The following is an 11991-nucleotide window of genomic DNA, read 5'->3' on the forward strand; positions in this document are numbered from 1 at the left end:
TTTATGCAAATTTATCCTACTTTCGAGATCCTTTCATGTCCCTGTTTAGCTCTAAAGGCTACAGGTGTCATGGTTAATAAAACATGTAAATCTTTTCATATGTCCAGTATCTTAGAGAACCATGACAACAGCTCTCTGTTCATAACCTTTGGACTTTGGCTACAACAACTGCTCAGTTTGCACATCTGTTATTTTTACAAGCCAACCCAATATAGGAGGCTGAAAGTAGCCCTGAGATGATGTGAAAACATTCCCTCAGTACTCGTCTCTGTTCCTGGGAGACTTAAGTTGTAAAGCAGTAGTTAAAAACAGAATGTGATGTACTATTGTGTCTCACTCGTATGTTGTGAATCAGTACTTTTACGATCAGTGGTGTCTGACCCAATCTCAGTCATCATTAAAATTGATCTGAACTCTGTCTTCCAAAAAGACTATAAGCACTAGGATCAATAGACTTGAAGGTGCACCAGTATATAATGCTCGGAATTGCAGGTTTTTTTTTTAAGGTCCATTCTTTCCTCCACTCTCCACATATGTTTTATATAAAAAGGATGTAGATAAAATAAGTTATCCTTATCTGTTGCCCTGCATTAAACTGTCTACACTGAAAGAGGCACAGAGATCTGTTTTTCTTTGCACATCTGTCGAACATTCCAGCCCAATACCTTAAAACAACATCTATTGGATGCTCACAAATTATGCCCAGTGGCAAAATTCATTGTCAGTTCAGGAAGAAGTTTGCCCTCCAAGTTGCAAGATGGAAAGCAAAAGTCAAGGGATAGATCAAAATGACACGTCTTAAAATAACAATCGTCCCCTAACTGTAGCCCGGTTTATTATTTGACTGTCATTCAGAACAATACAACACCTTCTTGGACCTTAACAACTCCTTTGATGTTTCATCAAAGGCTTGTAACCACGCCACAGTTCTGGGACTGCTCTTGAATTCCAGGTACTTAAACACAGACGGCCTTGGTATTATTAGACCCAGCATGGTCAAACAAAATAGACTATAAAGCTTATGCTTATTATTTTTGAAGGTCAGGGATTACTGTGTATTGGTCGCTAATTGACATGAGGTTCCTCTCGCTCTATTCTCAGGCCTCTTCACTCCAGCATCTACTGTACATGCACTTTTGAGCTTAGATTACAGAAAATATTCCTTTGCCAGCCCAGCCTCATCAGGAAAGATGAAATATTCAGAAAACATGTTCATGCACACAAACATTTTCTTGTGACAGTAAGCACAGCTTTGAAAGTATTATATTTCAATAGGGAGCATATTTAATGTCTGCGGCATGTGTTTTCTCCAGACAAAGGAGGGATATGTGACTATGGCAACCAAGAAAACATAGAAGTAGGAAACATTTGTTTAAAACCATAATATACATATATTTAATATCCTAACCCAACCATGTCATTTTGGAAGATAACTAATAATGTATTTCAAAATAATAAGTTGGCCATAACCTGTTACATGTAGGACGTTTACTTGGGTCTCTGGTCTGAGCCACAAAATGATTTGTTCCACCAATCGCAGCTCCTCCAGTCTTTAAATGTGGATTTTGCGGTGCCTTAGATGTATAAAATAGTTATTTTGTGAACACAAATCAATGCACATTGGACCCAAAAGTAAACTGCTCAGAAATAAAAATCAGTAGATCAGAAGTCATGGCTGTTGTGTTGGTAAGCATCACACATTAATTTGATTGATTTTTAAATCATCTCTTATTTCTAATTTTGTTGGTGGATATTGCTGATATTGGGGATGTTTTAGCAACTTCCTGTGTTGATGTTTTTGTCCTGTCTTGGCAGAATTGTTACTCTACTTGAAGAATTCAGCTTTAAAAAAATCAAATAACATCCACTTCCCTCTCCTGACATCTTCTAGCAAAATTCCTATACTTTGTCTCTTTTAGATCATTCCCTCCCCTACCATTTCCTGTCTCTGTGCACCCGTTAAGAGCTGAAGTTTTATAAACCGCCTCATACCCAGAAAACTTTGTTCCTGAGACTCAGCAGGAAGCAGACAGAAAAATGCATCCTTCAAAAACCTGCGGGGAGACTTGAGCCAGACCAAAATTGTACTCCATTTTGGCTGAAATCGTTCATCCACTTCATTACAGGGGATTGAAAGCAACCTGCCACCTTCCCAGGGTGTTTAAACTAAATTTAACAAACTTTCAAGCTGAGACGAACAAGCAGAGCGGGGTCTTTATTGTTCGTGTGCCCTTTTCCCTTTCAAAGCTGCATGGGCTGCCTTTATCACACAAATTGCAGTGTTGCGGTGGGACTGTGATGTCAAACCGCATTGTAAAAATGACACTCATGTTGCATGTTTGGCAGAAACCCAACTACCCAGGGCTTTGCTCGTGTCAGAGTCTGCTGATAAGAGAGACTTGTTGGCATGTTGCAAAACTGTTGAGTCTACAATGACTGGCACTGGTGGGTTTTTTTCTCTTCAGTGTGTTAACAGTGGTGCAAGACGAGTAAGGAAGAAACCTGCACAGGAACGTCATGTAATCCAAATCACCATAAAACTCGATCAGACAAGATCCTTTTTTGTTGTATTAAAATATACAACTTATAAATGAGTTTTAAGTTAAAATGGTATTAACAGTTGATGGCATACTTACATAAACATTAAAAACCATCCTAATGGTTGACAAATTATGAAACAACCATTGCCAATATGGTGTGACCAGTTACCTTCAGAAAGGCTGCTAAATAAACTCATGTAGATTCTGCAGCTGCAGACATGAAGATAAAATACTTTAATTTTTTAATCTTATTTCCTTGTTAACGTGATTTATGGGTAACGTGACAAAAAAATGTACATTTAAAAAGCGAGTATCTTGACTTTTAGTACTCTGGCAGCCTAATATCAATTCACTTCAGTTCGGTTTTATTTAAATAAAGGAAAATCAAAACAACAACTGCCTCAAGGCACTTCATATCGTAAGGCAAAGAACCTGTAATAATTGAGTGAAAACAGAGGAATCCCAACAATCAGATTTATAAATCTTCCTCCTCTTTGGAAATCAAATTTGAAGACCTACCTATTTTCACAGGTTATTAGATCACTTTCAAACCGGCTACGGGTCTGTGTGTGTGTATTTATGTGCAGATATGTGCTTGTATATGCACAATGTGTGACAGCTTTTTTTTAACTACATTATCCTTCTCTTGAGCACTTTGTCTGACACTTGACCTCTTTTAAATGTGCTCTACAAATAAAGCTGACTTGATTTGACTTGACCCTCTATTTGTCAAAAGTGGGAAGAAAAAACTCCTTTTTAACAGGAAGAGACCTCCAGCAGAACAGGGCACAGGAAAAGGCAGCTATCTGCTGTGACTGGTTGGTGGTAAGGGGAGGGAGACAGGACAGGACAAGCTGTCATTATTATTAACTCCTAACATTAGTTACATTATACAGTAAAAACCCCTTTTATCATCAAAAATGAGAAATGAACCTTATATAAAATTAATTTAAAAAATATCTGTGTTCTGTTTTCCAAAACAGAACACAGATATTTTAAGGTATGAATTTTATTTTTCTTGCTCACAAAGGTAAATATGTCATGTAGTTTAACAATATGAGACTGGCTATACTCCCTGTTCTCTATGTCTTGTACATATAACAAAATTGACAATAAAGACTCAGAAGCACACAGCAGAGTACAGCTATGTGAAGCAGCTATCGCCTGCTGTGGTGACAGAGCGGAGACACATAGTTTTATGGATTGGTGGAGCTTGGTGCGGTCAGTAAAACAGCATTTGGAGACTGAAGGAGCTCAAAGTAGAACCACTGCATTGGAGTCAGTTGGAGTAGTCCGCAGGTCTGAAATTTAAAATCTAAACGATGTGAATAGTCATGCCAGTGATGACATCATTTTATGTTAAGTATTTATTAAATATGTTTAAGTTTTTATGCTAACATAGCTGTAAGGTATATATGACAGAAGTTTTGGAAACAGATGCATTGTGCATTTTCTTTCACATAAATAAATAAATTAACCTTTCTTCCCCATATTCCGTGCGTAAATGGTTTCAACTTTACATTATATTTTCAAAGAGGGATATGACCTTTTCAGAAAATGTTGACACAACATTAACTAAGACCGATCAGACATCATCTGCTTACTGAGAGGACAACAACACCTGCCGCTTCCCAGCAAATGTAGCGAGTAATTCTGTATCAGTTGCATCACATGCTAATGTCTCATGAGGCGCAGACATTCCTGCCAAAATCTGAGGGTGACAGAAAGGTGGAAGAGTGTGAAGTTTGTGTGTGTGTGTGTGTCTATGCACATACCATAGCATGGGTGCAATGACTATTTATGTAGATACCCCTGTGGAGGTGATGTATGTCTTTATAAACACCTGATTATTTTTAGCTCTTTGATTTCTTTTGTTATGTTATTAACAAAACTTGTGACATAGACAATTAGTCTTGTAAATCCAGTTTGTAAAAACCTCGTATAATCATCACAGTCTCTCTATTCACTGTTCACTGCTGTGTGTCATTTCTTTGTGCAGTAGAGAGACATTTGTTTGAAAAGAATTGAAATGAAGCTTCTTCACCATCACTTTTGATTGTCGATGGTTAAAAGCAATGAAAAATGACACATACATGAAACAAATTAAAAGAATCTAAGTTTTTTCCTTTGAGTTTTGAATATCACCCCATTTATGCATCCTGTTCATATATAAGTTAAGCCTAAAGTTAAAGCTGAATAAAATGCACACAAGCAGATTATGCACCACCCTTTGTAATGCTGCAAACACATTAGGAATGTGAAGCAACACTTCATACATATTTATAACACCTATCATTAAAGCAAAAGTTGGAAAAGTTCATTAGCTAACCAACCCTTGAGGGTCTTGGTACTATTTTGTACAGCACAAAGAATAAGCATGCAGAAGAGGTGAAATAAATGCCACTCACTAAACTGAATAATGAGACAAGAAGTGACGAGTTTGCAATACAAACGTGAAAACAAAGCTTATTTTAAAAACTTTTTCAGTGTAAGTATTTCATTTGTTTTTGCTTTCAATTCTAAATCACACTATATAATAAAGATATCAGTTATAGTGTGTTTAAAAAACATATATTGTCATTTAGTGTTACTTTAATGCTTATTAATTTAAAATTCAAACTGGGGCACCCTAGAATTAGATTCAGTAGGGAGACATTAAAATCAAAGAAGTGCAATTGAAATGCTGTAGATTCTATTTGTTATTCTATTTTGGATACTGTAAGGAACAGTATCTTTTTGGATCATTCAAAAACAATAAAGAACATGAAAATAAAGAAAAAAAGCGCGTCACCTTATGTATTAAAGCCAGCATGACACACACGTTTTACAGTGTTTAATCCATGACAGTTGGTAGTAACTCCTGGTCGACTCTGACTAAAAACCACATTTCAAACGACTCACAGAAGCTGCACAGAGCCCTGCTGGCTCTCATTATGAAGGCTTAAAGCACCTATCTCCACCTCGAGGCAGTTCAAAGCTTTAAAAAAAATTGTCCAGACGGGTCAAAGCAGTCAGCTAAAAAACATATAACCCTTCTCTGCCTGTTTTGATGTTTTGGCATTTTTTTAAATGGCGAAATATTAAAGATAAAGAGGAGCAGCTTAAACCAATTATCATCTGGAGTGAAAGAAGAAACGAATGAGAATAAAATTTCTGCCTCAACATATGACCACGCTGCTATAATTAGCACGGCCTTTTTTAATCTTCTTCGATAAGCCACTAAAAGTATTTCAATAAATTGAGAATATGATTTTGATTTATATTTTTATCTGCTCGGTAATGACACAATGAAACTACTCAGTCTGGTACATCATTTTTCTGTGACTTATTGCTTACACACCAGCTTACACATCAAGGCATCAGCAAACAATATGCATTAATTGGTATGATATAATGATAATGGATTTATAATTATTCCAATTTATTCCAATCAAATTGTTTGACAGGAAAACAAACTTGTATGCCTTAGATATTATAATAGATATTTAACAGCTTACATATATTAATCTAGACGCTAGCAATAATACCAAAATAAAAAAAATACAATAGGTAAGTTTGGTATGATGTAGATATTCTGTTTACCATTTTATTTGAAATTGACAGGCATTTATTAACCCATCAAAGTACTTAAGATAAAAGATAAGATAAGATATACCTTTATTAGTCCCACAAGGGGAAATTTCATGTTAAGGCTGCCGACCTATTGCACGCAATGGTGGCACCATCTTACCCTCTGACCATACATACATTACACAAAAACATCACATGGGGAAGACAGGTCAGAGAGGTATAACAATGGAAAATGCACATCAGAAGGCACATTTACTATCCATACATTTACCCTTCATACAGCACTTTCCTCTACACACACCTACCAGACTTTCATGGCTAATTTAGAATCACCAGTTAACCTGTGTGGGAGTCAGAGGAAACCTGCACATGCAATACAAAAGTGAACATACAAGCTCACTCACAGAAAGGCTGACTGGGTGATACAAACCTAGAGCCTCTTTCTACAGTAAATGATGTTTGACAGTAAATAATGTCCACGATTTCAGACGTGACAGTGCAGGGTCGAGATAATAAGACAGCATTCACAAAAGCCTTGAAACCGGTCTGTAATAAATTAGCAACTACCAGTCATGAGTGAGAGTGTGTTTTCCCCAACCTGTACACGGTTGCCCAGAAGTTGATGCAGTCAATGTGAAAGCGATTTCTAAAGTCCCAGCCACAAAGGCCTTTTACTGGAAGAATTTCTATTCTTCCCCAGCAGCATCCACAATTCTACAATCAATTGCTGAAAACTGCAGTGTGATTATTATCAAATTGCCATGGTCTCCCACAGTTTGCATGTGGCATGCTGATTTGTCTGCAAACACTCTGCAAGTGGTAGCGAAACTTAAAAAATTATGGTTGCATGGCTGAGGCACAGCTTTTACTTTGACGGTAAACCACTTCCAGTTTGTGTCACAATTTTTTGAATTTAACTAGCACTCAGCTAGCAGTCGGTGAGTGTGTGCAGAGAAGTCTATTTCTTCTATGCAAATCTGCAAGCGTCCAGAAAAACATGTTTGTGTTCTCCTTCTGTCTCAAATCACCCCGGACACTTGCCTCCACCTCGTCCACCCTGACTACCCTCTCTTGACCCCAGGTATTTAAACTCATTCACCTTCACTTGCATCTTCACTGTAGCACCCGGCTGACACCAATTTACAAACATTAACAGTCATACACTCATCATGGACATGAATGTCATGGTAATTTGTGGCTTTTAATAATTCCCTTGATGGACACTCTATTTCCAGGGTGGAAGGACTGTGCAGCATACATATTTAATGACTTTTAAAAAACAAGAGCTTTGGTTTTATTTTGCATTTTTCTCTCATTACATGTAGGTTAGGACTTTTTCTAGATTGTGGCATGATGTGTTGCTTTTCTAGCCCACTTAACTTTGTCAGACAGGATCTCTTCAAAGGATTTCTTGATTCTGGCAGTAATGGGGCCTGGGTGTGGCTCGTGACACTGAACTCAGCTTTCCAAAAACTGTGGTTGATGACAGTTATTTCATGATTACTTAAAAAATGCTTGATGATCTGAAACATTTAATCATGACAATTATGAAAAAACGGGCATCAGCACTGTAGATACAGAAAAACAATCAATCTAGACAATTCAGATGAATGACAACGCAAAGTTTCCAGTAGAGAGCAAACTGAAGTGATGAAACTCAACAAATGTGATACAGGTGGGAATATGTGGATTATCTTCTATCAAACTGAATGCGAGATGGCTTCATGCACACAGTAAATATGAAACTAAGTAACTAAAAGAATTTACTGGGCGTAGTTCATGCCAACAAACACATGACAAGGTTCATTTTAGCTTTATTGCACAGTATTACTACACTTCACACCCAAAGCTGAAACCAAAACACCCACATGCCAATCACAGGTTTGCTGTAAGAGAGCAGGGACAGACAGGAATTAGAGATGGTGCTGAGGGGATGGTGAGGGAAAGAGGTCTTGATTAAACAGTTACTGCCATGTAGCCTCACTCCAGGCAATTTGCTAAGACTAACACATTTTCAAAATGCCTCGGCTTGCTGCCAATCAGTTGCTCTGCATAGCAATGTGGCCAGAAGGTTTTGGATTTTGTAGTAGGAAGGATGTCATTGGAGAGAAGTGCCGCTGGCATCCAACACCTACTCTCCTGGAAATATGCTTCAGAAATGTCACATGCAGGTGCTACATTGCTGCCTGTCATAGATTTGAAATGCCAGTGTGTACATGCAGGAGACAGGTTCTGAAATAATAGATTTAATGCAGCATTCTGTTCTGTCAGATATTATAGCTGTGCTGTATGTGCGCATGTAAGGTGTTAATATTCATTCCAATTTGGCTGAAATTCAGGATTAACATAGCTGATTTGAATGTTTGAAGCTACAAAGAAACTTGCCAAAGGCAGTGTGAAGGAGGATATTCACATGCAGTAGCACTCACACACTTGCAAATGCGCACACACAGATATTTTCTCGGTGTCAAAGCAACTGTAACCCATCATGCCCCCACTGGTGGAGGTGCCAGCCACTGGCTCCCTCAAGGATGACAGGCAGATGACAGCGCACACAGTGTGGCAGCTGCAAAAGATCGTCTGCAAAAGCTGGAAATTTCCTGTCTGCTTACGACAAACACTAACTGTGGTTTCACAAAATATTCAGCTCTCATAGACACTATTTTGACTCCCATTTTTGCCCAGCTATCTACACTCGATGAACTCAATAATTGTTGGAAATTCTACTTCCAGCTGAGAGGGGCAATGTTGTTTTGTTTTTTGGTGGAGCATTGTTTTGACGCGCAAATTATCTGAAACACTCAGCTATACCTAAGTGGAAACCTACTGTTAATCATTTCAGTCAGTTAACTAGTGAAGACATGTCCATCTTGATTCTCATGTCTTTGACTATTGTGCCAGTACAAAACACAACAGTGACAAATTTTAAATATGTGCTTGCAAATTTATAAAAAAATCACAAACTAATATCAGTTATTTACAAAAGTGTTCAAACCATTAGCAGAGACAGTAACATGCTTTTCTTTTTTACTTATCTGTTTGCATAAAACAGAGGAAGCAGAGATGGAAGAGTCTCCTGGATGGCTGTCTCAGCATCAGTCTGCCTGTTTTTGGCAGCCCGTGTGGAGTTTGCCAAATGGCATATAAAAACTCAAAGACCATGTGGCAGAAAATATTCTCTGATCTGACGAAAGAAAAAGTGAACTCTTTGAGGAAAACTTTAAGCTCTTTGTTGAACATCAGGCACTGCTCATCGCCTGCTAATGCCATCTCTACTGTGAAACATTAAGGTGCCAACATGATGTTGTGGGTGTGCTTCTGAGTGGCAGGGAGCAGGAAGTGGTCACAAGGATGAATGCAGCAAAATGCAGAAAGGTCCTTGGAAAAAAAAACTTGTTTCAGAGTGCAGCAACTTGAGACCGAGTGACAGTTCACCTTTCAGCACCTCAATTACCTGAAGCAAACAGCCAAGACAATGCTGAAGCTGCCTTAAGACAGAGCTGACTGTTCCTGAGTGGCTCACCCAAAGGCCAAACCCCCAAAGGATGTGGAGTGACCTGAAGTTCACATATGTTTTCCACCCAGTCTGATCAAGCTACAGAGGAAAAAGAAAAATGGTATGAACTGCTTACAAAGGTATTTTAGGCACTTATTTACAACACTTTTGTTAGAACTTTCCCCAGTGAGCACAGTGTAAACCACCGTAAACCTTTTTTTATTATTTCCTCACAAAATGCAGCTCATAACTGATGTCAGAGCAGTGAAAGCAGAGCCAGCAGCAGCTTGGCTCACATGCTGGTCTCCCATCAGTCTCCTGTCAAAGACTGGAGGTTTATCCACAATTCACATGCACAAACAACCAGAAAAAAGCTGCTTACCTCTCAACTTGACAAGCTCCATCCATTGTTAGCTGATAATGGAAGAGGAATACACCCATGAAAATAGAGACATGCTACAGTTTCCAATGAGAACCAAGACAAGCGGAGTTTCCAGTGACAATAGCCAGGTATGGCCAGAAGAGGTCAGCACTGTAAAGAATGCATGGAAACAGGTGAGACTTGACTAGACAAGAATCTGACAACAGAGAGACAGACAAGCATTCGCACCCGATTTAGACACAGGGAGAACACGGACACGCCACACAGAAAGACCCAGACCAGATGGTGGAATCAAACTCAGGACCTTCATGTTGTGAGACAACAGTGCTACACACCATGGCACCATGCTGCTGGTAGCTAGGATAGGCTCCAGACGGCTCACGATCCTGATAAGTGGAAGAGAATGGATGGACCACATTAAGCAACATTTCATGGCTTGATCAAAAAAAATCTAAAAATTGTTCCTGAAATGTCAAAAAATATGATTTGTGTAGAGGAAGACTATTTTCTAATAAAGGCAGCATCTGAAGCTTTCTTTTACTTGATATGAAGTTTTCTCTGCTGTTTGAAAGTAACAGAATTGACAATCCTGCAAATATTAGTTGATTAACTTTTTCTGTGGGAATCTTGTCAGAACAGCTTTATTTACCCAGGAAGGACACTCAGGAGAATTAGATGTTGTTAAAAAAAACAGTAAGGAGATTAGGTGTTGGCACTCATAGCATGATTTCTTAAAGTGATCCACATCTACCCATCAATCCAAAGAAGTCTGACCTATCTCCTTTTATCTTCAGTCCAAAAAAGAATTAGGAATATTTTGCATGCAGGTACCTTTCTCCTAAAATTAGAGGAGAGAATCTCAGACTCCTGCAGACAGTGAATTATTACATTCTAGCAAGAGATTTTTTTCAAAATTGCCTTGGAAACCTTAACAAGACCTTGTTTAGGCACGATTATCTTACATTTTCCCAACAACTGATTTAAAGTAAGTTATTTCAATTGTAAACTATTACATGACAGATGTCACAATTTAATTGATTTTTATCATCTATACAGACATTGCTCAATAATTGAAAAGGTGCATTTTATTTCTAAACTTCCCCATTTCTAGGAAGTTATCACTCCACAACTTACTATTGGGCCACCTTAGCATGCCTTGTTTCAGCATGTCACTAACAGGCCTTGGACTAAAAGGATAAATCAGCTGACACAATCATTTCATCCACTTTGCAAGGAAAACTAAACCCAGAAAAGTTCAAGGTAAATGTGTAACAGCAGCACAGGAAACTAGGAATGGTAAAGCTACCGTGAGACTAGGACTATGAGACCATACTATGAACATGTTATGTCTAACAGTCCCCTCTATATCTGTAAATATTCAGGTTTCTGTAGTGACTCCTAAATTTCAGAAGGAATGTGGCTCTATTGTGGGGAACAGCTGCTCCACCTGGTTGGTCCAATGAGCTACTCTGCCTTAGTAACTTTGCTAGTAGTAGACCATGTTGTAGCTTTGACTGCATCATTCTCAGAAAGAACATACTCATCCTATTATCTGGCTTAACATAACACAATCATGATATTTATTTGTCATGTTTGAGTTTTCTATCGACCTGAATGCAAATTGCATTCATAAGCAATATGTACTTTGCTTGTTGTGTATACTGGTTGAGCCTGTTCTTTATTAAAAAAGTAATTAGTTGTTGTTACTATATATGTCTTGCAAAGTATATGTCAGAACTACCTTGTTGACATTACATTTTTTTTTATATTACAACATATAAGTCTGAAACAGACTTAATGCTTAGAAGGACCACAAACAGAGCTGGGAGGTCTTGTGTGGTGGCAGTACGGTGAACAGTACTTGAGTTTCTCCTTTCTTCATGCTGATTAAATTCTTACAGCTTTAAAAAAGCTCTTAGTGAGCACTAGTGGTGACCATGAGTTTGAAAAGGTTTTATGTGCGACACAAATGCTTACCCTGTGACTGGTTTCCAGAAAGCTTT

The sequence above is a fragment of the Oreochromis aureus genome, linkage group 16 (assembly GCF_013358895.1).
Source record: "Oreochromis aureus strain Israel breed Guangdong linkage group 16, ZZ_aureus, whole genome shotgun sequence".
Lineage (NCBI taxonomy): Eukaryota > Metazoa > Chordata > Actinopteri > Cichliformes > Cichlidae > Oreochromis > Oreochromis aureus.